At 35.9% G+C, this 26,694-nt stretch overlaps 1 protein-coding gene across 2 annotated transcripts in view; it reads left to right on the forward strand.

Moving 5' to 3' along the window:
- Nucleotides 1–26,694, forward strand: part of PCDH15 (protocadherin related 15) — a 2,067,151-nt gene that overhangs the window by 1,442,821 nt on the left and 597,636 nt on the right. The gene's annotated exons all lie outside the window — the stretch shown is intronic.

A 26,694-nucleotide genomic window follows, 5' to 3' on the forward strand; every position in this document is an offset into this window, starting at 1 on the left:
GACTTATCCAAGGTCACAGAGCACCTATGTGTAAGAGATAGATTTTGAACTTAGTTGTCCATCATTGCCATACCTCCTCGCCGTTCTCTCAAGTTTGATACTAGCTTTCTCACCTTGAAGCTTTGTTACTAAATTGCAAGATGAAAGTTTCTTTGAGCCAATTATTTTCTATCACTCACTATAGGTGTTTCTTTATCTCTTTCTATGATATAATTTTAGACTCTTAAGACCAAGTTTCTCAAACTTTTTTGTGTTATCATGAACTTCTTAGCAAAGCCTTTGGACTTCTTATCATAATAATAATCTTAAATTTAGAAAACAAAACGCAGAATGATCATAATATTGTAATTATTGCAAACTGATTATAATGAACTATATTAAAACCTTAGCAACAATTGAATTTAATGATTCCATGTTATAAAACTTTGCTTTCAGGGACAGCACAGAACAACACATTTGACTAGATATTGGAGTTAAAGCCAGGGGACCCTGTTTAAAAACCCAATTGGTGCTATTAATTGTGTGATCGGGTCATTAACTTTTCTGGCCCATCTCCTCATCTCTAAAATGTGAAAATAGTTCCATATAATTTGCAAAGATTTATAACTAAATCCTATTTTTAAGTAAAGAAAAGTAACTCTTTAGAAAAAGGCAAAGGAAAAAGGGGAGGGAAACTGACAAGAGGCAGCTAACTAGTGGTTCAGTAGATGGAGTGCTTGGGATAGTATCAGGAAGGACGAAATTCAAATCTGACATAAGAAACTTCCTAGTTGTATGACTCTGGTCAAGTTATATAACTATTCTTTTTTTTTTTTTTTTTTTTTTTTTTTTTTTGACCAGTAGATGTTAAATATACTAAAATATAAATTAGATACACAATATATAACTATTCTGTGCCTCAGTTTCCTCATTTGTAAAATAAGGTTGATAAAAGCAACTACTTCTAAGGGTAATTTTGAAGATAAAAGGAGATGATAGTCATAAAGAACTTTATAGCCTTAATGTACTAGGTAAGATTATTTTTATTCAAAGGCTACTTCATGGTCTGATACAACATTAAACCTATCATTCATTTGCAGTGGAGGATCTCATAAGATGAAATTTACATTTCATACTATTTTCTTTCCTCAAACAATTATCAACAATATAAATATGAAAAAAGAAATTGATTTTAGTTCACTTATATCCTGTTTTACTGAATATGATCTGGTAAGTCATCCAACTTTTAATAAGTTGAAGGATTCATTGAAATAGCCTTATCTTGAAAACATTACACTCTTGTGCTAATGTATTTGATTTTAACTCCCTCTGGGATACATACATGTGTTTGTGATTTGCCAATATACTTTTTACTAAGCATTATCAGAATGAATTTTTCTGCACCTCAGATTGAATAGTTGCTGCCATTATGGATGTTCTAGTTTTAATAAATGCCTCATTTCAAATCCTGACTTGAAAAATAAGATTTTTTTTAAAATTTTATTTATTCATTTTATTTTTATTAATTTAGTCAAGGTAGGCTAAAATACTTTCATAAATGTTTAAGTTTGGCTGATGAGTTTAACATTAAAAAAACAAAGGGAATGAAATAATCAAAAAAATGTAATGAGTTCATAATATTGGATACACTTTTTGTTTTTCAACAGGCTATGGAGAAGTCTTCCCTATATTTTGAATTTATCTTTTCAGATTGCTTGCCATCAGATTAACAAAAAAAACCACCAAATTTTGGGTGGTATTGATTAAATTCAGCTATATTTGAGCTTTTACTTTTATTTATTTATTTTATAAATTAAAGCTTTTTATTTACAAAGCATATGCATGGGTAATTTTTCAACACTGACCCTTGCAAAACCTTCTATTTCAAAATTTCCCCTTCTTCTACCTTATCCCCTCCCCTAGATGGTAGGTAGTCCACTAAATATGTTAAAATATATATTAAATCTGATATATGTATATACATATTTATTCAGTTATCTTGCTTCACAAGAAAAATCAGATCAAGAAGGAAGCAAAAAATAAACTGTCAAAGAAAACAAAATGCAAGCAAACAACAACAGAGAGAGTGAGAATGCAGTTCCCACAGTCCTCTCTCTGAGTATAGATGACTCTCTTCATCACTGAACAACTGAACTGGTTTGAATCATCTCATTGTTGAAGAGAACCACTTCCATCAGAATTGATTGTCATATAGTCTTGTTGTTGCTACTGTGTATAATGATCTCCTGGTTCTGCTCATTTCACTCAGCCTCAGTTCTTGTAAGTCTCTCCAGGCCTTTCTGAAATCATCCTGCTGGTCATTTCTTACAGAACAATAATATACCATAGCATTCATATACCACAATTTTTTTCAGCCATTCTCCAATTGATGGGCTTCTACTCAGTTTCCAGGTTATGGCCACAACAAAGAGACCTGCCACAAACATTTTTGCATATACGGGTCCCTTTCCCTTCTTTAATATCTCTTTGGGATATAAACCCAGTAGAAACAGTGCTAGATCAAAAGGGTCTACACAGTTTGATAATTTTTTAAGCATAGTTCCAGATTGCTCTCCAGACTGGTTGGATCTGTTCACGGTTCCACTAACAATGTTTCAGTGTCCTATAAACTAATTTTTTAACATTATATTTCTAAATGTACATATATATATGTATGTATATGTACATATGTGTGCATATAATTGTAGAGAGAGATGTTAAATCTTGAAAATTATCTGGATATGTCATGTAAGATTTGGAGTGAAACTAAAATTTTAAAAGTGAGGCTATCAACTTGAGTACTATGGATAGAAATGGAGAAGTTTGGATAAAGGATTTATCTAAGTAGAAAATATAATGAATTCTATTTTGGGCAATTAAATATCAGGTACCCCACTGAATTCAGTGTTCCTACAGCAGAATCAAATCTTCCAAATAATATCTGAAGTTGTAGTCATCAAATCTGGAAAATTACTGAAATTGTGAGATTTCTGTAAATAAAATTTGAATGAAGATGCTCTTGACTGGAAGTCCAATTTCTTATCCACTGCAGTACTTAACTGCCTTATGAATGCAATGCTGCTACATTATGTATTGAGAATGGGACTAGGATCAGGAAAAAATGAATTTGAATCTTCTTGTCCATACAATACTTGTGTAACCCTGATAATTTGTTTTAGAAGGAAGAATGAGTTATTCAAAAGTGACTCTTCCTTTCTCTTTCCTCTTTCTATTTCCTTTTCTCTCACCTTTTTTTCTTTATCTCTCTCTGTCCCTCTCTTCCTGTCTGTCTGTGTCTCTGTCTCTGTCTCTCTCTCTCTCTCTCTCTCTCTCTCTCTCTCTCTCTCTCTCTCTCATACACACACACACACACACACAAACTCATTCACTCAAATACACAAACCTATCCTCAAAAGCACAAATCTCAAGTTTAGTGAAAGGGGAGGAAGAGAAATGATTCTTACTTGAATTATTCAAAGCTCATTGACCTTACCTGTGGATAGTCATTGATGGAGGTTAAAAATCCTTTACAACTTAATGTATCATCTTTGAGAGTTGTTTTAGGAAAGAAAAAATATTCTTCTAGGTGATGAAGTGATATAACTACTGAACATTCAGGCTGCCTGATTCTCATGTGGTACACAAGATCATTGCTTTATCCATTCTTGAGCTCTTACTGGGTAGATAGGTCCTTCCAAATTTTGAATTGAGTGGGCAGATTTTGAGATTTCAGGCCTATTCCCCAATGTGATAAAACTTTGGGATGGACGTGAAGTAGAGGAATTTTTCTTCTACAAATGAATTAAATAGATAACATTTAATATTAGAATAATGGGGAAAAGCAGTACTTAATTCCAATTATATATTTAAAAACATAGCAGGATTTGCTAAATCATCTTCTACCCAGCCTGAACAATAAATAAGTTATCCTGGGATAACATTTTTGCACTTCCTACAAAGAAAATTTTACTGTAAATGAATTCTCAAAATAAAATGCATATCTAACAGATTATATATACAGATGTAAATTTAGTTATGATTAACAAATGATGCTGAACAGCCTCACTCTGTCCAGCAATATGCCAGCATTCTAACTTAGATCATTATTTCTCTCTACCCAAGCAATTCAGTACTGAGTAACCCCGGGGAGAACAACACTGATGCAAACATATTCTCATTCCCCTCCCAGTTCTGTCTGGATCCTGTCTCATTTATGTGAAGCTACCGTGATTATTTGTGTATCATGCCTCATTCCAAAGGTCGGAGTCTTGTGTAATTTTACACCAAATTCTACCTTCTAGTTAATGGAACTGATTAATCCTGTCCCCTGGCCTACACATACATTCAAACATCGAACTTTTCTCTACAAATACATAACTAGGATAATAACATCTTAATATACTCATTACATTAGGATAAACATTAAAAATAATACTGCTGCATTTTACAAAAGCCAAATTCATCTTCATATTGAATTGATTACTTAAATACATTAGTGGGTTAGAGGATTTGCTTAATCACATGCTAAATTAGGCAACTGACATCACTTTGTAAGGATTTGCTCTAAGGTGTGAACCAATAAGCACTGCATCAATTCCATTGAGTTAACACTAGGATTCTAACATCTCCCTTGAGTTATCACCTTGTTTCAAGTTCTGGCTCATAACAGACTACAGCTTCAGATATTATTAGAAAAATTTGATTCTTCCACAGGAACACTGAATTCAATGTATCATATTTTAAAGTTTGATTTTTATGGAAATTTTTATGGAAATTGTATATTTTTTTTTAAAAATTTCATCTTTTATTTAATTGTGGGACAAATATTCCGCTGAAATACAAGTCATTTTTTAAAATTTATTAAGGAATTGATATGATAGGAAAACTAATTTTGATTTCATCAGTTTAATTTATCATTTGAGCTATAAGACTTCTTTCATATGTAAGAAAGAAGTCTTATAGCTCTAATGGACTATAGATTCTTTATGGATCCCTAGCTATTAAATATCAGAGGTGGGTTTGAACACAGGTCTTCACATATTTCACCCCCAAGGCAAATTTACAGACGTCTAGTCAAGTTTTCTGATGCTGTCCATCTAAATAGACAAAATTGAATAAGAATTACTTCATAACCCCATATTTGAGTTCAGAAGTTAATTTGCACTGAGAAATGTGTGGCTAGAAGGTAGCTGACATAAAAGAGACATAATTATATTAGTTGTCCATAATGTCAATGTAACACAACAACATAATAAAGGGTGCTTGAAAGAATAATTTGACTATGGGTTCAATATAAAAATATGAATGCAATTACAAAGGTATTTTCAAGTTGCAATTTTTTTCATACATCATATAATTTGAGGCTTCCAACAACTACTGAATGTAGGTTATGAAAGTGAAGGTAATGACGATGAAATTTGCAAACTGTTTTATAAATGTCTCATTTTGTCCTTGCAACCATCCTGGAAACAAGTGCTATTATGTAAAGAAACTGAAGCAAACAAAGGTTAACTGACTTCCCCAGGATCACAGTGTCTGAAGCTTGATTTCAATTGAGTTCTCCCTGACTCCAAGTCCAGAAGTTTGCCATTATCTGTTAGCTGCCTGAATTATAGGAATTATCAACATCACATTTATAAATAAAAAATTGAAGATCAGAGAAGTGAAGTGATTTGGCCTGAAATCACATAGCTTCTCAGTGTTTTAAATGGATTTTAAAGTCAGACCATCCTGCATTATGACACTTTCCACTGTTATCAGATTGACTTTGTGACTGCAGAGGAAATCCTTCAAAGTCTTTCAGAGATCTGGAATTTCTGTGTGTTAGAAAGTTGTTTTTTTTTTTTTTTTTCTAATCTTACAAAAACATTTTTATAATGGGGTCCCAGTTCTAGGATATACAAGGTCTGAAAGATGCTTTTATTTTGCTATGGAACACAAAAATAGATTTCTTCTACATCACAGAGTAGTTAAAAAATCTTCAACTTATTACAGTTCTAGTAATCAAATATCACTATCTGCAGCAAGTTCATTTAAAAATCAAAGGTGATTTGGAATGGGAAAAGTGTGGAAATATTAGAAAAGAACAAATGTCCTTATATTCCAAAGTCAAGCAATAATTTTAACAGACTAGGGAGTCCTGTGCACAAAGGTCACATGATGATGTTATATACTTTCGGTTAAAGTGAAGACTGATTTACTTTTTATAAGTGAAAAGAGAGACATTATTCTGAAAAGAGAAATGTCATTATTTAAGCAATATGTGGATGAGTTAGGAGTCTTTAAAATATTAAAGAGTAGCCTGGACATCTAGGAAGTATTATTAAAGAGATGGTTTGTGAATGAAATAGCCCAGGCAATCAAGACGGCCATGGTAATTCATAATTTAGGAATAATTTATTTGTAACTGGCCTAGATGGTCTGCATGGCCGGGATGGAGCTCCAGTAGGATTCTGGCATGGTTCCATGCCCAACTGAAGTAGGGACAGCCTTATAAACAGTCTTGTTCCCCCTTGCTGGCACCTTTGACATTAAACAGTGACTCGACTTTATAGGAGGAAAGACACAATGGCAGATGTTTAACATAGTTTATAAATCAGGGTTATCGAACAGATCCCCCTCTTTGTTGAGCAGGCACTTTGAAGTGCAAAACACATCTTCTAATCTAGCTGAGCAGACCCTTTTCTGTGAGCACCAGACCCTTTAACCTAAGACTGAAGGAGGGAACTGGAGGCCAGTCCTTTGTCCTTTTCACTCTCCCCTTTTTACACTCATAATTGTGACTCATCTGAGGCCAACCAGGAAAAAGCCATTTTAAAAGCGAAAAGTTCCAGGGTCTGTGAACTATCCTGAATGTAAGAGATGAGGCACTTTCTTATGCAGGAAGCTATGAGGAGGAGGAGAAAGGACAAGAGGACTGGGCCTGTACCTCCTGAGGAGGGTGGTCAGCCAGTTATAGAGCAACCGATTGAAGCCTCATGACTGGCCTCCCCGTCATCTAACTGCTTACACAGGGAAGCAAGAGATTCCCTAATGACACCTGACCGATTTGCATAGAAGCAACAAGATTCTCCCAGTGCCATGCACAGATCCCTTGCTTCATGAATCTAACCCACGGCTGTTCTGTCACACAACTTCTGCCAGGGAGCCCATTGACTTTCCTAGATGAGTAAGGACACCCTCTAGGGTCCTTATGTCTGCATCGACCTGAGAGTTAACAAGGCAAATGTAAGGCCAGAGAAACTGAGGCAAGACAGAGATCAGAGAGCTCCCAACATTCTATCAAGGGGAGAGTTTGATTGACTGGACAGAATTCTCTTCTCAAAGTATCCAGTGGTTATTGTGAGTTCTCAATGACATGCATACACACATATGGTACAACCACAGGGGTAAACCAAGGCAGGGGCAGGGGCAGAACATAGAGAGTAGGAACAGACCATGGATCTGGTTCTGACAGCATGGTGGGAGACACTGGACATTATGATAGAAGCCAGGAAGTCTGAACTCCCCCTTATCTTGAGTCTCACATTAACATTTTATAACCTTAGAGCAAGTGGACCCAGGCAGAACCAATTAGGGAAACTGAGTCAGGACAATTAAAGAGAACTGTGGCCCAATATTAAATAAAACTAGAAAAATTCAAGGATAAGTATCTCCCTGATAACCCCAGTTAACAGCAGTCCAAAGGCTCCCTGCTGCAAGTATGTCAGGTCCTCTATAGTTGAGGTACCATCTCAGCCAGAGAATCCAGTTTGGGATGGACAGTTTGCTGTGAGTTAGGTCTGTGGTCATTTGTGCATTTAACTCAGTCTCTGCTTACAGAGCAGCCGGGCCAAGGGCTCAGACCCATTCAGAGGGGCAGATCTCTGCAGGGGAGAAGGGTGAGGCTGTAGTAGCTCCACCTGTCCCCCCACAGAGAAACAGACAGGGATGCAGAAAGGATCAGATTGCAGAGCACATTATGTACAGTTAGACCATCAAGGCAGGCAAACCCCAAACTTTTTAGGTGCCTCATATCAAACAAGGTCCTTTGAAATGCTGAAATACTTAATAACCTGGGGTTACAGGAATGGAAAAACGCAGATCAGAGAGACTGCCAGTGCCAAGATAGGTGTCTGATTTCTAAAACTTTTCTAACCAAAATAATCCCCCAAACTGAGTTTGCCCGGGCAATTCCAACAAAATAAGGGATTCTAAAGCTAAAGCATCCAAATTCAATCTGAACTAATGAGATGGGGGTGGGGCAGAAGTGTCTAAGGCAAAATAAATAGGGGCTAGGGGTTCCCATTCTTTCAGGTATTTTGAGAAAAACATGTACCAGTTTCCCCAATGTTCTATCACTTCCTTCCCCCCCCCTTTTTTTTTTCTCACGGAAAGGAATTATCAAATGACCATTCCACATATAAATCCCAAGAGTGAATCAAAATCCCTATACATAACAGACTAGTACAGTAGCATTTCCTAAAAAGCCCTCAAACATAACAGCAATAATTACACAGTTTTAACGATCCCCTCCCAAATCTTAAACACACAGTAATAGAGAATCCAGGCAAGGTTTAACAGTCAGTCATCAACCATTCCCAAAGTCCCTCCTATCAGTCCAAAGTACACTAGATGCAGGGTCCAGTCCATGGTCTCATTTAAAACTGCTGCTTCAGGCTGTGAAGTGACAGGAGGCTCTCATTCCATGGAGAGTGGGTGTGTCATGCTGACAATCAAAGCTGATCATAGCTGATCTAGGTCCCAGATGCACGTCAATATCTGTGATTGGACCAAAATCTAGAACAAAAACACAAATCTAACAAATAAAGATTAGATCAGTCTCAGATAGAAAGACTTAGTTCACCATAATGCTGCAAAATCAGAGGAATCCAGCAGCTTCCTTATGTGAAGAGATGAGTTTGCTTTACAGGCCAGGCAAATGTCTGCAGTCTTATAGACCATTATTAATTGTCCTCTGATCATGTTGAAACCTTAAAGAAACAAAACACAAATATCCAGTAACAGACAGACGACCAAGCATTTAGGATACAATGATTACATATAACCAGACTGAAAATAGCAAAGTGTGACATAATTGAATTGCATTAACAGTTCCATTGACCATTGCTCTGATCATAGAGATCAGTTAGAGGAGGAAAAAAAAAATGCAAGAACATAACTATAACATAATATCACATACAGGATAAAATAGCTTTAACCCAGTTTTCTTTCAATCAATTGTCCCAGTACCCGTCAGAGGGTGGAGCTTTAAAACTCCCAAATAGCATTAACTAATTAACTATAAGCCCAAGAAATTTTACCCCCAATAGCAGACTTCCTTAATCAAACTTCTGATAACTCCTAAACAATGATTTACCCTAACCTTATATTAATAACAGAAAGAAATGTTTTCTCAATAAGTTCACAACTTAGAACAATTATCATATCTAAGTAAATGTTACATGAGTGAACGTTATACATACAAATCATTTTGCTTTTAAAATACCTAATACATAGAAAAAACATTCCAAATTGCATATTGTCCATAACAGAAACATTTCCAAAAGGACAAAGAAAAAACTATTATTTTCAGAGGTCCTTTAAATAACTTCAGGATGACCCAATACAATCAATTTTAAACTTATACAAAAGACCCAATTCCACATAAAAGAAGAATTCAAGAAGCTTTTTAACATAGCAGTGAAACTTTTAGAAATATTCCTACCAAAGTATGGATCACATTTATGATCATATTCCTTAAACCAGAAAACATTTATGTATCAAGAAACAAATATTCAATCAATTAACCTAAAAGTAAGCATGTTCTTTTAAATCACAGTTTGCTGCACTGGCCGTAATCAGATAAGAAAAAAAAAAAAGGGCAGGAACACACTTAGAGGGGTGAGGGGAGGAGAGGATTCCAAGTGGCCACCCTTCCCCCCAAAAAAACTTCGCTCAGGTTCCCCACTCAATTTCCTACATGGGGATCCTTTTCAAGATTTAGCCCATCAGTTTCCCAATATCAGGTTTCTTCCCAAATCCACCCATTTCCAACTTTCTCTTTCTCCCTAGCCATATACTTGAACAATCTCCTTAAAGAACTTTCCTACCCAGATGCTCCTTTGCCCAGGTAGTAGAAGGCAGTGGGGATGGGTGAGTGGCTCCCTCCCCAACCTCTTCACCTTTTCCCAAAAGTCTTTCTTTCACCTTCCTAAAACCATGCAAACCTCTGACTTCCCCTACAAATCAGTCCTTCCTAAATCACCTGCATTTCCTCTTTCCTTTTTCCTTCAAAAACCTGCAAGATTCATACTATAGTGAATAGCCCAAACCTCCACAAAACCCACACATATCCAGCAGAGCTGGATTAAAGTATAACTTATGTTAACAAATAACTCAGTATATTGCAGAAGGTAACAAACTCTGAACCAGACTAATACAGGGGTCTTTACAAAGGCTTTTTTTTTTTTTCATATTCTACCTGAGTGTTGTCTGACAGTAATTAGCATCTCCAGGCAGAGCTTCCAGGACCCAGCCCAGGCTAAATTGGAATTCTATTGTTCTCTTTTTTTTTCTTCCTTTTTAGTAAGAAAGTTATCAACAATCAAACAAATTCCAAGATCTTATACTCAGAATAAACAAATCTAGCATGTAAAGGCTACAGCAAAATCACTTCTCACCATTTTTTTTTTTTCCAGAACCATCCCAAACTTTGTAATCAAATTCCTTCCGGAAAAGACTTAGCCAGTTCCATTCACTTTACAAATTAATTAAAATATTTAAGCAAATTTTCAAACAACCAATTCCCCAATTCCTTAATCATTGTTCTTAAAACTTAACAAAGCTCTTAAATCAGCAGACAGACTAGGGACTTTTTCTAGGACCTCTGCCCCCGGAGAGAAGTTTGTTTTACCTTGAATTCCCCTTTTTCCCTTCCAGAATCCAAAGGGGCTTCTGTGAACTTCCAAGCCTGTTTAGTGCTTTTCTCAGCCTTCACAGAGAATGCCTAGATATTCCATTCAAACTTCTTTTCTTTAAATGTTAGCACACTGCTCTTCTAGATATATATCTATATCTATATCTATCTATCTATCTATAGTTAACTTTCCAAACTTTCAAATCCCTTTAAATCTATTTTTTTATTTATTTCTTTTTTATTTCTTCCCTTATCTCTCTTTTCTCCCTTTTCCTCACAGGCTGCTGCAGTCAGCCAGAGACAGAGAGAGGGAGAGAGAAAGATTTTTCAAACTTCTTGATATTTTCTAAGCCTGCAACACAGAGGCTGAATTTTTATCTCTTACATGCTTGCTAACTTTTAACACAGAACACAAAATGCAAGGCCAACAGACACACAGAGACACATGCAGAGCTCCATTTTCACCTTTTACATTTTTGTTAATCCTGTTGCTTTTGCTTACGAATCAGTGCAACAGATTAAAAGTTAGAAATCACAATTTTCTAGTAAGCACCGTTGCAACGTTGTTCTTAACAAAGCTTTTCAACCAACAAAACAGACAGACAAATCACACAGAACACACAGGGTAAAGACCACATAACAGACAGACTAGTCTCACACAAACAGAACCAGATCAGGACCTTCATGATGGCGTCCATGAAGTGTCAGCAAGGGTCCATCAACGCTGCATCCAGCTAGGCCCTTTTGCTACAGATACAGGAGTACTCACCAGACCAGGCAGGTGGCTGCGGCATAGTTAGGCAGCTACAGGGACCCCTCAAAATCTTATTAACCAGAACTGGCTTTTAGAATGCTTTATGCCAACTTTGGGTGTCATTCTCCTGGTCCGCAGAAAAGAGATTACTGAATAGTAGAGGCCCAGGAAGGTCTCTAGGTGGCCACCCCCTAGGATTCAGAATCTCTTTCGCCCTCCAGGGAGAGGGACTGGCTGTCAGACTGAGCCAAAGGCTTATCTCGGTGGGACCTCCAAGTGAAATAGCCCAGGCAATCAAGATGGCCATAGTAATTCATACTTTAGAAATAATTTATTTGTAACTGGCCTAGATGGTCTGCATGGCCAGGACGGAGCTCCAGTAGGATTCTGGCAGGGTTCCGTGCCCAACTGAAGTAGGGACAGCCTTATAAGCATTCTTGTTCCCCCTTGCTGACACCTTTGACATTAATCAGTGACTTGACATTACAGGACAAAAGATACAATGACCGATGTTTAACATAGTTTATAGGTCAGGGTTATGGAACAGATGCCCCTCATTGTTGGTCAGGCACTTTGAAGTGCAAAATACCTCCTCTAATCTAGCTGAGCAGACCTTTCTCTGTGAGCCCCAGACCCTTTAACCTAAGACTGAGGGAGGGGATGAGATGCCAGTCCTTTGTCCATTTCAGTGAACATCTAGTAACATAAGCTGTAAACAAAGAGTTGAAAGGACTTTATTAAAAGCAGGTATTGCCATAGTCATCTAATTTGCATTTCTGAAAGAATTAGTAGGGGGTGTCAATCAGAAGGATGCCCCAGATACTATTTACCTAGTTTACTATTTTGAACATATTCTCATATTTTTCCTGAGGATAATATTCAGAGATGATGGCTGGAAAATCTCACTCTTTATTTTTTAACTACTCTGTAATGTAAGAAGAAATCTGTCTGTATTACATAGTAAAATAAATGCATCTTTCAGACCTTGTATGTCCTAGAACTGTGACCCCTATTCTACTATCTAGAATCCGTGGTCCTCAAACTATGGCCCATGGGCCAGATGCAGCCACTGAGGATGATTATCCCCCTCACCCAGGGCTAGGAAGTTTCTTTATTTAAAGGCCCACAAAACAAAGTTGTTTTTTTATTTTTGTTTTTGTTTTTGTTTTTTGTTTGTTTTTGTTTTTGTTTTTACTATAGTCCGGCCCTCCAACAGTCTGAGGGACAGTGAACTGGCCCCCTATTTAAAAAGTTTGAGGACCCCTGAAAGTAAAATCTGATCAGTATACCTATGAATTGGCCAATAGTACCATGGATATCTAATCTCCCCCCCCCCTTCCCCCTCTCCTCCTTCCGTTTTCCCCCTCTTCCTCTCCCCTCCCCCCTTTCCCTTCCCTTTTCCGCTCCCCTTGCCCCCTCCCCCCTCTCCCTCTCCTTCTCTCTCTCTCCCTCTCCCTCTTCCTTTTATTTACAAGACATATGCATGGATAATTTTTCAACATTGACCTTTGCAAATCCTTTTCCAACTTTTTCCCTCCTTCCCCCCACCCCTTTCCCCAGATGACAGGTTAACCCATACATATACTTTAACTTATATAATGTCTCTCTCTCTGTAAATATAGACAGAGACTCTGATGAATTTCTGTACATGTCATTTTCTCTCTTAGATAAGTAATTTAATCTTTTGCCTAAATTCATCTGAAAATGAACCATTGGGCAGCTTAGTTCATGAGGAAGATTATGATAGGGGAAATGGACAGATACACATTTTCTCATGGAAATTAGAGAACAGTTACATCACAAGAAAGACTTGAATAAAGTTAGCTGATTTCAATGACCTAATTTAAAAAATCATTTATTCTGATGCCATATCAATTGAGAAATAGTTGGAATTTATTTTTGCCCTAAATTAGAAATGTGATCATATATAATATTTAAATTATATTCCAAAATATGTAAGTATTCATGTATACAAATGATAATCTTTTTTAATTCGGTAGTTTATAGTGCTTTCTCATGTAATGAGTGTGGTCAGAAGAGAATGTGACAGTGTGAGTGGATATTAGATGATTGAAGATGACCAAAAAGGTCATTTCTACTATTTGGGAAATATCTAGTTTTTATTGTATCTTTCACAGAAAATCAAATTTATTCAACCTTGGGTTCATTGATCTCTACATTTTTTTAATTATTATAGCTTTTTATTTACAAAACATATGCATGGGTAATTTTTCAACTTTGACCCTTGCAAAACCTTCTGTTCCAACTTTTCCCCTCCTTCCCTCTCTCCCTCCCCCCAGATGGCAGGTAGTCCCATACATGTTAAATATGTTAAAGTATATATATGGGTCAACCTGCCATCTGGGGGAAGAGGTAGGGGGAAGAAGGGAAAAAGTGGGAAGAAAAGGATTTGCAACATTCAATGCTGAAAAATTACCCATGCATATATCTTGTAAATAAAAAGGTATAATAAAAGAAAGTATATGTTACATACAATATATGTATGCATATTTACAGTTATCTTGCTGCGCAAGAAAAATCAGATCAAGAAACAAAGAAAAAAAACTGGGCAAATCACTTGTTTTGGCTTAATTTCTCATCTGTAAAATAGGACACAGTGGAAAAAGAAATGACAAACAACTCTCGTATCTTTTCAAAGAAAATCCCATGGACTTTTTTCTGTGAGATCATGTAGTCAGACATGATTGAATAACAACTTTGAGGGGCAGCAGAGGTGATAAAGCACTGATTGTAGAGTCAGAAAGAGAAGAGTTTAAATTTGACCTGAAACACTAATTTTGTGACCCTGGACATTTTACATAACCCTTGCCTGGGTTATATACGCCTGGTTATGCTTGCCTACATAAACCCTAGAAAATGCAATGGCAAACAACTCCAGGAAAATCTACTGAGAAAACTCCATGGACATTTAAGACCATCATGGGGACACAAAGAATTGGACAAGACTGAAGGAAAATGACAAGAAAGACCTTACATATAATGATTATTTTTCAGTATAAGTCAACATATTTTATTTTTTTTTTAAAACTAAGTAATTCTCATAACAAACAGATACGTTTCAATAATGACTGCTTTTGAAATTCTGTTTATCTTTGGAAAAGGTTAATGTGACATTTAAATGTAAATAACCCTGATAATTTCTCTTTTTTTGTTGTTCATTAATAAGGAGAAAGAGAACTGTGAGGGAAGGTCAAGTAAATTAGTATTTATTCAGCACTTACTGGTGGGCAGACATTGTGCTAAATGATGAGAAAACAGGTACAAGGAGTTTACAGTCCTATAAGGGAGGAGAATGTTTTAAAATAAAACAGGACAAAGAGATGCAAGTACTGACTCTGAGGGACATGGGAGAGAAAGTTCAAAGAAAAATAGTATAACCTAAGGAGGAATGAATTCAGGGGCCTCCTGGGAGTTTAACTTTTACTTGGAAGCTCTTATAGGAATTAACCAGAAGCCTCATAGGGAGAGGTTATTTACAGTATAAGAAATAATCCAAAAATGAAATGAATTTACCAGACGAAGAAGTCTCCATGGTTTAATGGAGAAAATATTGTGGAAAGTCAGGAGAGCATCCTGGAAGTTAAAGAATTATCCATTTAGAATTTTATTAATTCAACAGCTATTTACTTTACCACATACCTATATATCTGGGCAAATGATTTAATCTCTCTAAAACTTGATTGACCTGTTCTTTAAAATAAGGCAATTAAACTATATGGACTAAATTAATCTATGAATCATTTTAAACATGCTGTATTATTTCTTAATTTTTATTTTTTTTAAATAAAATTACATAATATCAGTTAAAATTCCTAAGAAGAAGATTAAAAAAAAAAAAAAGTGAACAGTGTCTAGGGCAAGCAGGATGATAAAAGGTCCTGAGACCATAAAACAAGAAGGTTGAAGGAGCTAGAGATATTTAGTCTGGAGAAGAGAATAAACAAGACAGCTATAAAAACTATCAGATAATAGAAGAGAATTAGAAGCAATTAATAAAAGTCATAAAGAAGATTTTGACTTAAGAGCAGGGAAAAAACTTCCTAATTATAGAGGGCCAGAACTCTGGAAAAGTATACTTGAAACAAGGTGTTAACTCAGTAGAATTGACAAAATGATGGTTTTCTAGTTCACATATACACTTAGTACTTAATATCATAAATGGAGATGCCACTCATCTATCTTTCTATCTATAAGATGTCATTTTTCTATTTATCTGCATCTGTGTCTATCTCTCTTTGTCTCTGTCTTTCTTTATCTCTTACTAGTGGAAACTTGTTCAAGGATTCAGTGGCACATGACTTGAAGGTCATTCAAAATGATAAAAATGATATCTCCTTGAATCTAAAAGGCACATCCTAATGCTAGTGTCTTTTTTTTCACCTTTCCCCTTTAAGCTCCTCTTTTTACTCCTTTCTGAAAAGGTGAGAACTCCTACAACCCAGTCATCTTCAAGGGAACAGCATTTTTAGCATTTTCCATTTTCAGAATTACTGACTCAAGATTCACAAATGGTGTTCACACCAAAGCAAATTAAATCAGAGTCATCTAGTCTATCAAATAAGTAGAGATTAGATAGAAATAATGGGATTCTTTATTTGGAGATAGTGAACAATATCACCATAGTCTTTAGAATATCTTCTTTGGTATGGTAGCTGTGAGAAGAAGTAGAGTAAGGTCTACAGGGGGTAAAACAAATATATAAAAAGGAAAGGTAATAATCGAAACGCATTTAAGAAAATGTCAAATATAATTTCTTACTTTCTACTTCTTTCTTGAGGACCTATTTACTAAAATCATTCATAATACTTTTATTTCAATAGATTTCCTATATTTCCTGATTCAGTAGAAATTCCTTGAGGCTATTTTGGTACTCTATTCTGTATTTCATTCAGGGAAACAGGTTTCCAAATTCATCTCCCTAGGACTTCATCCACGAGAACTATTTTCTCTTTTACTTAGTTATTTTATTTCTTTGTTTGCTCATTTAGTAATTTATTTAACATTGTAAATTTACCTCTTCATACTTCTGTACTTGAAAATTATTATTTCCCTTTTTTTCTCCTTTCAATTCTCTACAGTTGCTTTTCTATCTCCCTTTCCAGCTGATCTCCAATTTAAGAGTTTGCAAATTAGACGCCATGGTCTTTTTTTTATAACTAATATTTATTTTTTTAAATAACTTTTTGACAGAACCAATACCAGGGTAATTTTTTAGAACATTATCCCTTGCACTCACTTCTGTTCGATTTTCCCCTCCTTCCCTCCACAACCGCCACTGCCTCCCCCCTTTCCCCACTTCCCCCTCCATGCCTTCCCCAAAATGGCAAGCAGTCCTATACATGTTAAATAGGTCGCAGTATATCCTAGATATGTGTGCAGAACCGAACAGTTCTCTTTAAAACAAATATTAAAAAAAAAAACTTTTATCTCATTGGTTTTAATAAACATGCTTCACTTTATTGACAATTTCAAAAAAAAAAGCTTAAAAAAATAGAAAGCATTTTACATTATCACATTCCCTTACATGTACTAAAAGTCACCCTTAAGAATTATCATTGAAAGCGCTTTACTGATCACTAACAGGACAGATAATAAATGATCCAGGACTACTGTCTTCATCAAGAATGACAAAAGAGAAGTAAGGGCAGAGAGGCCCTTCAAAAGCTATGTTTGAGATAATGTGGATAAGGCTTCTGTTTCTGACATCATAAAATGCTATATATTTATTTTCATAGTCAAGAAAAATTCCTACTTTCAACACAGGCTTCTTCATCTGAAAGCCATTATGTGAATTTAACAGAAAGTAACTCTTTCCACATGGGTAGCTTGTTAGGGTAATTACATGCTCAGATGAGGACAGATTTCCCTCTCTCCTGACTGAATCTTCACAGACACCCAATTCCCATTCTGCCTCATGTTTCACCTCAACCTCCCAATAATGTTTTCCTGAGGTAAAAGTCTGGGCCCCCAAAACAGCAAGAACATAGTCATCTTTATCTTTGTTGTCAGGCTGGTCCTGATAGACACTCCCATACTGGACTCTCTTCAAATCTTCAGAAAGGGTGAGATGAGGATTGGCTGATTCAGGATCAAAAGTTATGTCAATATGGAACTTCAGGAGCACTTCTCTCAAGCATGTGATGGAGCAGGTGCCCAAGGAAGGTGAAACAAGCTTTGGTTCTTGAAGTAGAAGCTCCTCATTCCTTTCCAAAATGCCTTTCATTTCCCGGAGCATTTCCAAAGGCGCCTTGTCCAAATTCTCCTCTACTTCTGACATCATTTGTTTCAGAGCCCGGATCTGTTGGGTCAGCTCGTCCATTTTCTCCTCTATTTGGTCCATGCCTTCTCTGGATTCCTGGTGTATCCTTTCCAACTGATCATATTCTTCATCCCATAAGAACTGGTGAATTTTTTCATATTCAAACATTACTGAATGTTTCAGCTTCTGTTCATTCTCCTTACAGAGTACCTTTCTCTTTCTTGCTTTTTCCAACATAATTTCCAACTCCTCCTCCTTTTCTCCCAAGAAAGCCTTTGTCTCCTGGAGCTCATCCCTGCACTTCTCAGCAACGGTTTCCCAAGGAAGGATGTTGTGAGCCTTGTGCTCTGGGGCTGCTGAGCAAGAATCACAGAGTAGCCGCTGATCCTCCTCACAGAAGAACTTCTCTTGTTTCCCATGTTGATCACAGGTGGTCAGGCTCACCATGCTCTGCAGCAAATAAGGTCGGAGCTTTTTGCCAATGATGGACAGGCTCTGCAGGTGGTTGTTAGGCACCAAGTCATTGTATCTGATGACTCCTCTGCACTCTGGGCAGGTTAAGATTTCAGTGGCTCTCTCCCTGCATTGGAGAAGACACTCTCTGCAAAAACTATGGCCACATTTCACTGTCAATGGGTCAGTGAAGTAGGCCAGGCAGACGGAGCAAGTAAGATGTCCCTTGAGATGTTCAATTAATTCTGTTGCATCCATATTCTTCCTTCTTGGATGTCTTGGATCTCTGAGAAGTAGCTGCTAGCTCTGACTCTTGAGCTCTGGCATCAAAAGATACAAACCCTGGATTTTATAGGTCTTTTTATACCCCTTCCTCTGCTTGGCCCCTCCCTTTACTCCATTCTCTAGAGGTGAAAAGTCATTTTTTTTTTTGAGAAGGCTTCTGGGTTAAGCACTAGAGCTGAGTTCTCACCTTCCTTCAAATTATAGAAAACTTCATTTCCTCTTAACACCTTGTACTCTCCAAATTGGGCCATTTAAAAAAACCTCATCTCATTTCTAAGTCTCAGGACCTTCACATTTTCTATATTCTGATGTTGTGAGAGAAAAACTGGTCAAGGAAAGCCCCAAAGCATAATCTCTGCCCTAAAATTGCCTCTTTCCATAACGAACACATGTATTGAGTTTTCTCACTGTATCATTAGTTCACTGGTAGAGATATCTTTTTCATAATATGAAGATTTTTTTTTTAAAGAGAAACTTATTTCTCTTGGATATTCCACTCAGAAAGGATAAGATTAGCTCTTTCTTTTTCCTACCACAAAAGATTGGAGTGCTGACTCTATGGTGTCTGTAGATGGCCTAAATTCTGGAGAAGGAGTTAACACCTTGAAAAAAGGTGTTAACTCAGTGGAATTGCTGAAATGGTGGTTCTCTTAGCATGGTGATGTAATAGTTCTCTGAATTCACACATATTCAGTATGCTGCAATGGACTGGAAAATAGACATTCTATCTTTGACGATCCTCCTGGGGGCTCTCCTGCCTTCATTATTTCTCCACCTAAAGACCAAGACCCATCCAAAGGACCTCCAGAAAGCTAGCCCAAACATTACATTTATTGTTAAGGGAGAGCCTCCACAGCTGTGGATCACAATACCTGAGGGAGTTGCAGGGCAGCCTTTGCTAACACAGGTGTTGCAGATGTGAAATGAGATAAATTGGAGGCAGAGGGAAGAGGAGGGAGGTCAGACAACACAATGGCCTCTGTCAGAGAGGTCAGAGAAGTCAGAGAACAGCAATTGCCTCTCAGTCCCTTTGGATCATTCTTTCACAAGAGGAGATCCATTTGAGATTATAAATTAATTGGAAGAGCATAGGATTGTTTACCTCTCAGACCTGTGGAAGAAGAATGAATTTATGACCGAAGAATAACGAGATCATTATTGATCATAAAATAGAAAAATGTGATTATGTCAAATTAAAAAGCCTTTGTACAAACAAAACTAATGTGGACAAGATTAGAAGGGAAGCAATAAACTGGGAAAACATTTTTATAGTCAAAGATTCTGATAAAGGCCTCATCTCCACAATATATAGAGAATTGACTCTAATTTATAAGAAATCAAGCCATTCTCCAATTGACAAATGGTCAAATGATATGAACAGACAATTCTCCGATGAAGAAATCGAAACTATTTCTAGCCATATGAAAAGATGCTCCAAGTTATTATTAATCAGAGAAATGCAAAATAAGACAACTCTTAAGACCACAACACACCTATCAAATTGGCTAGAATAACAGGGAAAGATAATGTGGAATGTTGGAGGGGATGTGGGAAAAATGGGACACTGATACATTGTTATTGAAATTGTGAATACATCCAACCATTCTGGAGAGCAATTTGGAACTATGCTCAAAAAGCTATCAAACTGTGCATACCCTTTGACCCAGCAGGGTTAGTACTGGGCTCATATCTGAAAGAGATTTTTAAGAAGGGAAGGAGGCCTGGCATCTGTGCAAGAATATTTGTGGCAGCCCTGTTTGTAGTGGACAGAAACTGGAAACTATGTGGATGTCCATCAATTGGAGAATGGCTGAATAAATTGTGGGATATGAATATTATGGAATATTATTGTTCTGTAAGAAATGACCAGCAGGATGATTTCAGAAAGGCCTGGAGAGACTTACATGAACTGATGCTGAGTGAAATGACCAGGGCCAGTAGATCATTATATACTTCAACAAAAATACTATATGATGACCAATTGTGATGGACGTGGACATCCTCAGCAAGAGATTGAAAAATCAGTTCCAATGGGCAGTAATGAACTGAACCAGCACCCCAGGGAAAAGTCTGGGAGATGACTATGAACCCTACATAAATTTAATCCCTCTAATTTGTCTGCCTGAATTTTTTATTTCATTCAAGGCTAATTGTACACTATTTCAAAGTCCGACTCTTTTTGTACCACCAAAATAAATGTTTGAACATGTATACATATATTGTATTTAACTTTAACATATGTAACATGAATTAGTCCACCTGACATCTGGGGGAGGGAGTGGGGGCAAGGAGGAAAAAGTTGGAATAAAAAGATTTTCAACTGTCAATGCTGAAAAATTACCTATGCATATATTTATAAATAAAAAGTTACAATTAAACAAAAAAAGAGAGAGGAGATCTAGTCTGGTTTGGACCTCTAGCAGTCACTGTCAGGTGGCTCCAGTGCATTCTAGCAGGTGTCTTTTTTTTTTTTTTTTTTTTTTTTGCATTTTTGCCTTTTCAGGCCCTCTTTTTACTCCTTTCTCAAAACCAAAGGGAGAAGATCTAGGAAACCTTAGGTTTCCTTCTCCCACTACTTGTGCCAGTGAAAGAGCATGGCAGTGAACCCAATGTGTATGGCAATTGATTCATGAACATCAAAAATTTTAATAGGAATTGTTGAAGGATTTCAAAACCTAAAGGGATCATTGGATTCCCCTGACTTTGAAGTAATGGACAATAGATTGGGTTTTGGATTACCCTCTTGGTTCCGAAGGAGGGGTGCATGTGGATTGTGGTTTATGTACCCTCCCTAGGATTGGAAATCATAATACCATACTGATTCATTTTGTAAGGGATGTAGAAAACTTCCCAAAATGACTCTCAGAGATTCAACTCAGTAAAGGCCAGAAAAGTGGTTTTTTTGCAAAGGATGGGCCCCAATTGACAAAGAAAGAGAAAACTTTTGATGGGAGGGCTAAAAGTAGTAGAGATACATAGCTTTTATACAAAGTAATTACATCCCCAAGTAAGAGGCATTGGGAAGGGAGAAGCAGGCACTAATTGGTTGTTGCTATCTGGGGAGATTGGAATGGGGTTTCTGTTTTCCGAAATCTCTTGATTTCCAGGAAACCTAAAGTCAGGCCTTCAGGCTTAATCAAGGAGATAGTGGTCCATCTAATCCTAAATATCGATAAATGTCAAATACCAATAAATGTCATAAAGCTCCCAAGGTTGATAATTTTGGCCATAATTTTTGGAACCAATGAGAACAAACAAATCAAATGGAAATGAAAATGGTTTAATCAAAAATCTTGTGGAAAGTCGGGGCATCCTGAAAGGTTAAAGAATGTTTCTAAATGGCCCAAGGCTCAAGTAGATTGAGCCTGCACATATTCGGGTCTAGAAACACAAGAAATAATAAAATACAGAAAAAGAATTCATACATTCCTATAAGTTCTTCACCTTATCTATTCGCCACAACTCCCCCCTTCTAATATGTAAATGATTTTTATCATACTTCTATGAAGAACTTACACACTGTTCAAAATCACCTAACATATCTATACATTGTTTATGAAGTTCACAATCAAGATCATCCCTCTCTAAACATAATTTTTCTCTGAAGAATCAAATATTTAAAGCATCTCCTGTATGCAATATTTTGATAGGGACCATTGAACTATTCTGGTTACTAATGTAATTATACAGGGTAGACATAGTAGCAACAGGATAATATCATTGATTGCAATAAGTTCATACCATAAAAATTGCTTCCACCAACTATCTTAGAAACAGTTATCACAGAAGAGATTGGCATTTGGCAAACAGAAAAATACAAAGATAAATAAACAAAGATGACAATCTAGGGAAATTAAGGCACAACAGTACACACTCTCCTGAATATTTGAATTATTGAATTACCTCCCCTAGATACCTGGAAGGCCTCGGTACCATAATTTTGGCCAACCCAATGTGAGGCAAACAAATCAAAATGAAACCAGAAAATGGTTTAATCGAGAAAATCTTGTGGAAAGTCAGGAGAGCATCCTGAAAGTTAAAGAATTGTCCATTAAGAATTTTATTAATTCAACAGCTATTTAGTTTACCATATAGCTATATATCTTGGGCAAATGATTTAATCTCTCTAAAACATGATTGGCCTCTTCTTTAAAATAAGGCAATTAAACTTTATGGACTAAATTAATCTATGAATCATTTTAAACATACTGTATTATTTCTTAATTTTTAATTTTTTTCAATAAAATTACATAACATCAGTTTAAAATTCCTAAGAAGAAGATTAAAAAAAAAGTGAACAGTGTCTAAAGTAGGGCAAGCAGGATGATGAAAGGTCCTGAGACCATAAAACAAGAAGGTTGAAGGAGCTAGAGATATTTAGTCTGGAGAAGAAAATAAACAAGACAGCTATGAAAGCTTTCAGATAATACAAGAGAATTAGAAGCAATAAAAATCATTAAGATTTTGACTTAAAAGCAGGGAAAAATACTTCCTAACTATAGAGGGCCAGAACTCTGGAAAAGTATACTTGAAACAAGGGGTTAACTCAGTGGAATTGACAAAATGATGGTTTTCAAGTTCACATATATACTTAGTACATAATATCGTAAATGGAGATGCCCCTCATCTATCTTTCTGTCTATATGATATCATTTTCTGTCTATCTGCATCTGTGTCTATATCTCTCTTTGTCTCTGTCTCTTTCTTTTTCTCTTACTAGTGGAAACTTGTTCAAGTTTTCAATGGCACATAAACTTGAGGTCAAAAATGATAAAAATTTCTCCTTGAATCTAAAAAGGCAATCCACTGCAGTGCCTTTTTTTTTCCCCCTTTCCTTTAAGCTCCCTTTTGCTCCTTTCTGAAAAGGTGAGAACTCCTACAACCCAGTCATCTTCAAGGGAACAGAATTTTTAGCATTTTCCATTTTCAGAATTACTGACTCAAGATTTACAAATGGTGTTCACACCAAAGCAAATTAAATCAGAGTTGTCTAGTCCATCAAATCAGAAGAGATTAGATAGAAATAATAGGATTTTTAATTGGAGATAGTAAACAATATCAACATAGTCCTTTGGGAATTTTCTTTGGTATTGGTGGCTGTGAGAAAAGTAGGCAAGGTCTAAGGGGGTTCCAAATTAAAAAGGAAAGATAATAATCAAAGCACATTTGAGAAAGTATCAAATATATTTTCTTACTTTCTTTTTTTTTTATTTAATAGCCTTTTATTTACAGGATAATAATAGGGTAACTTTTACAACATTAACAATTTAAACCTCTTGTTTAATTTTTTACCCCCACCCCTCCCTAAATGGCGGGATGACCAGTAGATGGAAATATATTAAAATATAAATTAGATACAAATAAGTATACATGACCAAAACGTTATTTTTTTAAAAAAATCAGACTCTGAAATTTGTCAATTAGCTTGGGAAAATCAAAAATGCAGGTGTGCATAAATATAGGGATTTGAATTTCAATTAATGGTTTTTTATCTGCCAGAGTTCTTTTTCCTGGGCATAGCTGGTTCCTTCATTACTGCTCCATTGGAAAATTTGGTTGTCCTCGTTTCCCAAGGGATTCCAGTCCATCAGAACTAGATATATATATAATTGTTTTGAAGTATATAAATGATCTCTTGGTCCTGCTCATTTCCTCAGCATCCCAATTTTTAAGGGTTCTCAGGCCCTGAAATTCCTGTTGGTCATTTATTACAGAACAGTAATATTCCATTTTCCATTCATATACCACAATTTATTCAACCATTCTCCAACTGATTGGACATCCATCAGTTTCCAATTTTTAACCATAAAAGGGCTGCCACAAACTTCGGACCATACGGGTCCCTTTCCTTCTTTATAATCTCTTTTGGGAATAATCCCAAGTAGTAACACCTGCTGGATCAAAGGGTATGCACAGTTTTGATAATTTTTTGAGCAAGTTCCAAACTACTCTCCAAAATGGTTGGATTCGTTCCCAACTCCCCCAAGCATCAATGTCCCAGATTTCCCATCCCCTCAACAATAATTTTTTCCCTTCATCTTGAATCTGGGTGTGTAATGTATCTTAAGTTGTCCCAAATTTGCATTTCTCGTTAATAATGACTTTGGAGCATCTTTTCATATTGACTAGAAATGTTTCCAAATTTCTTTTCATCAAAAATTGTCTTTTCATATCCGGCCATTTATCAATTGGAAATGGCTTGATTTTTTATAAATTAAATTAATTCTTTATATTTTTGGAAATGGGGCCTTTATCAGAACCTTTGACTGTAAAAAGTATTTTCCCAGTTTTTTCTTCCCTTCTAATCTTTCTGCATTAAGTTTTGTTTTTACCAAAAACTTTTCAGTTTAGTATAATCAAAATTTTTCTATTTTGTGATCCGGTAATGATCTCTAGTTCTCTTTGGTCATAAAGAAATTTTCCCCTTCCACAGGTCTGGGAGGGTAAACTATCCTGTGTTCCTCCTAATTATTAATAATTTCATTCTTTATCCTGGTCCTTGAACCCATTTTGACCTTATCTTGGAAATCGGCGTTAAGTATGGATCAATGCCTAGTTTCTATATTAGTTTCCAATTTCCCCAGCAAATTTTATCAATCAGTAAGTTCTCCATCCCAAAAGCTGGGATCTTTGGGGTTTCAAAGACTTGGGTTGCTATATTTGTTGACTGTTTTATCCTCTTGAACCTAATCTATTCCCTGATCAACTAATCTTTCAATTAGCCAATCCAAATAGTTTTGGTAACGCTGCTCTATAATAAAATTTTTAGATCTGGTACAGCTAAAGCCACCTTTTTTGATTTTTTTTTCATTAATTCCCTTAAAATTCTTGACCTTTTGTTTCCATATAAACTTTGTTTTATTTTTTTCTAGGTCATTTAAAATAATTTTTTTGAGTCTGATTGGTATAAGCCTAAATAAATAAAATTAGTTTAGGTAATATTGTCATCTTTATTATTTTTCCCCTATCCAAAAGAGCATTTAATATTTTTCAATTGTTTAGATCCAGACTTAATTTGTGTGAAAAAGTGGTCTGTAATTTTGCTCATAAAAGTTTCTGATTTTCCCTTGGCAGATAGATTCTAAATATTTTTTATATTATCAGTAGTTACTTTAAATGGTTTCTCTTTGTAACTCCTGACTGTTGGATTTTTTTGTGATATATAAGAATGCGTTGACTTATGTGGGTTTATTTTAATAACCAACAACTTTCTAAAGTTTTGGTTATTTCTAATAACTTTTAGGCAAGAATCTTGGGGTTCTCTATATACCATCATGTCATCGGCAAGGGTGTTTTGGTTTTCCTCATTGCCTATTCTTATTCCTTTTCTCTTTCTCAGCTCTTTTGCCAGGCTAGCGTTTCTAAGACAATATTAAATAGTAACGGTGATAGTGGGAAACCTTGTTTCCTCCGAATCTTATTGGGAATGGTTGCAGGTTTGTCTCCATTAATATGATGCTTACCTGATGGTTTTAAATGGAGTACTTCGATTATTTTAAGGAAAAGTCCATTTATTCCTATACTCTCAAGTGTTTTTTAATAAGGAATGGATGTTGGATTTTATCAAATGCTTTTTTTTGCATCTATTGAGATGATCATATGGTTTTTGTTAATTTGGTTGTCTTTGGCCAATTATAATTTTCTAATATTTGAAAACCCTGCAAACCCTGGTATAAATCCTACTTGATCATAGTGTATTATCTGGGGAATGATTTTCTGTTAGTCTTTTTGCTAATATCTTTTATTTAAGATTTTAGCATCAATATTATTAAGGAATTGGTCTATAATTTTCTTTTCTCTGTTTTCAATACCTGGTTTAGGTATCAAGTACCATGTCTGTGTCATAGAAGGAATTTTAGAACTCCTTCATTCCCTATTTTATCAAATAATTTATATTCATTTAGGGAATTGTTCTTTACATGTTTGGTAAAAATTCACATGTAAAATCCCATCTGGTCCTGGGGTTTTTCTTGGGAGTTGTTTAATTGCCTGTTTCTACTTTCGAAATGGGACTATTCAAGCAAGTTACTTCCTCCTCTGTTAGTC

Source organism: Sarcophilus harrisii, chromosome 2, assembly GCF_902635505.1.
Source record: "Sarcophilus harrisii chromosome 2, mSarHar1.11, whole genome shotgun sequence".
Classification (NCBI taxonomy): domain Eukaryota; kingdom Metazoa; phylum Chordata; class Mammalia; order Dasyuromorphia; family Dasyuridae; genus Sarcophilus; species Sarcophilus harrisii.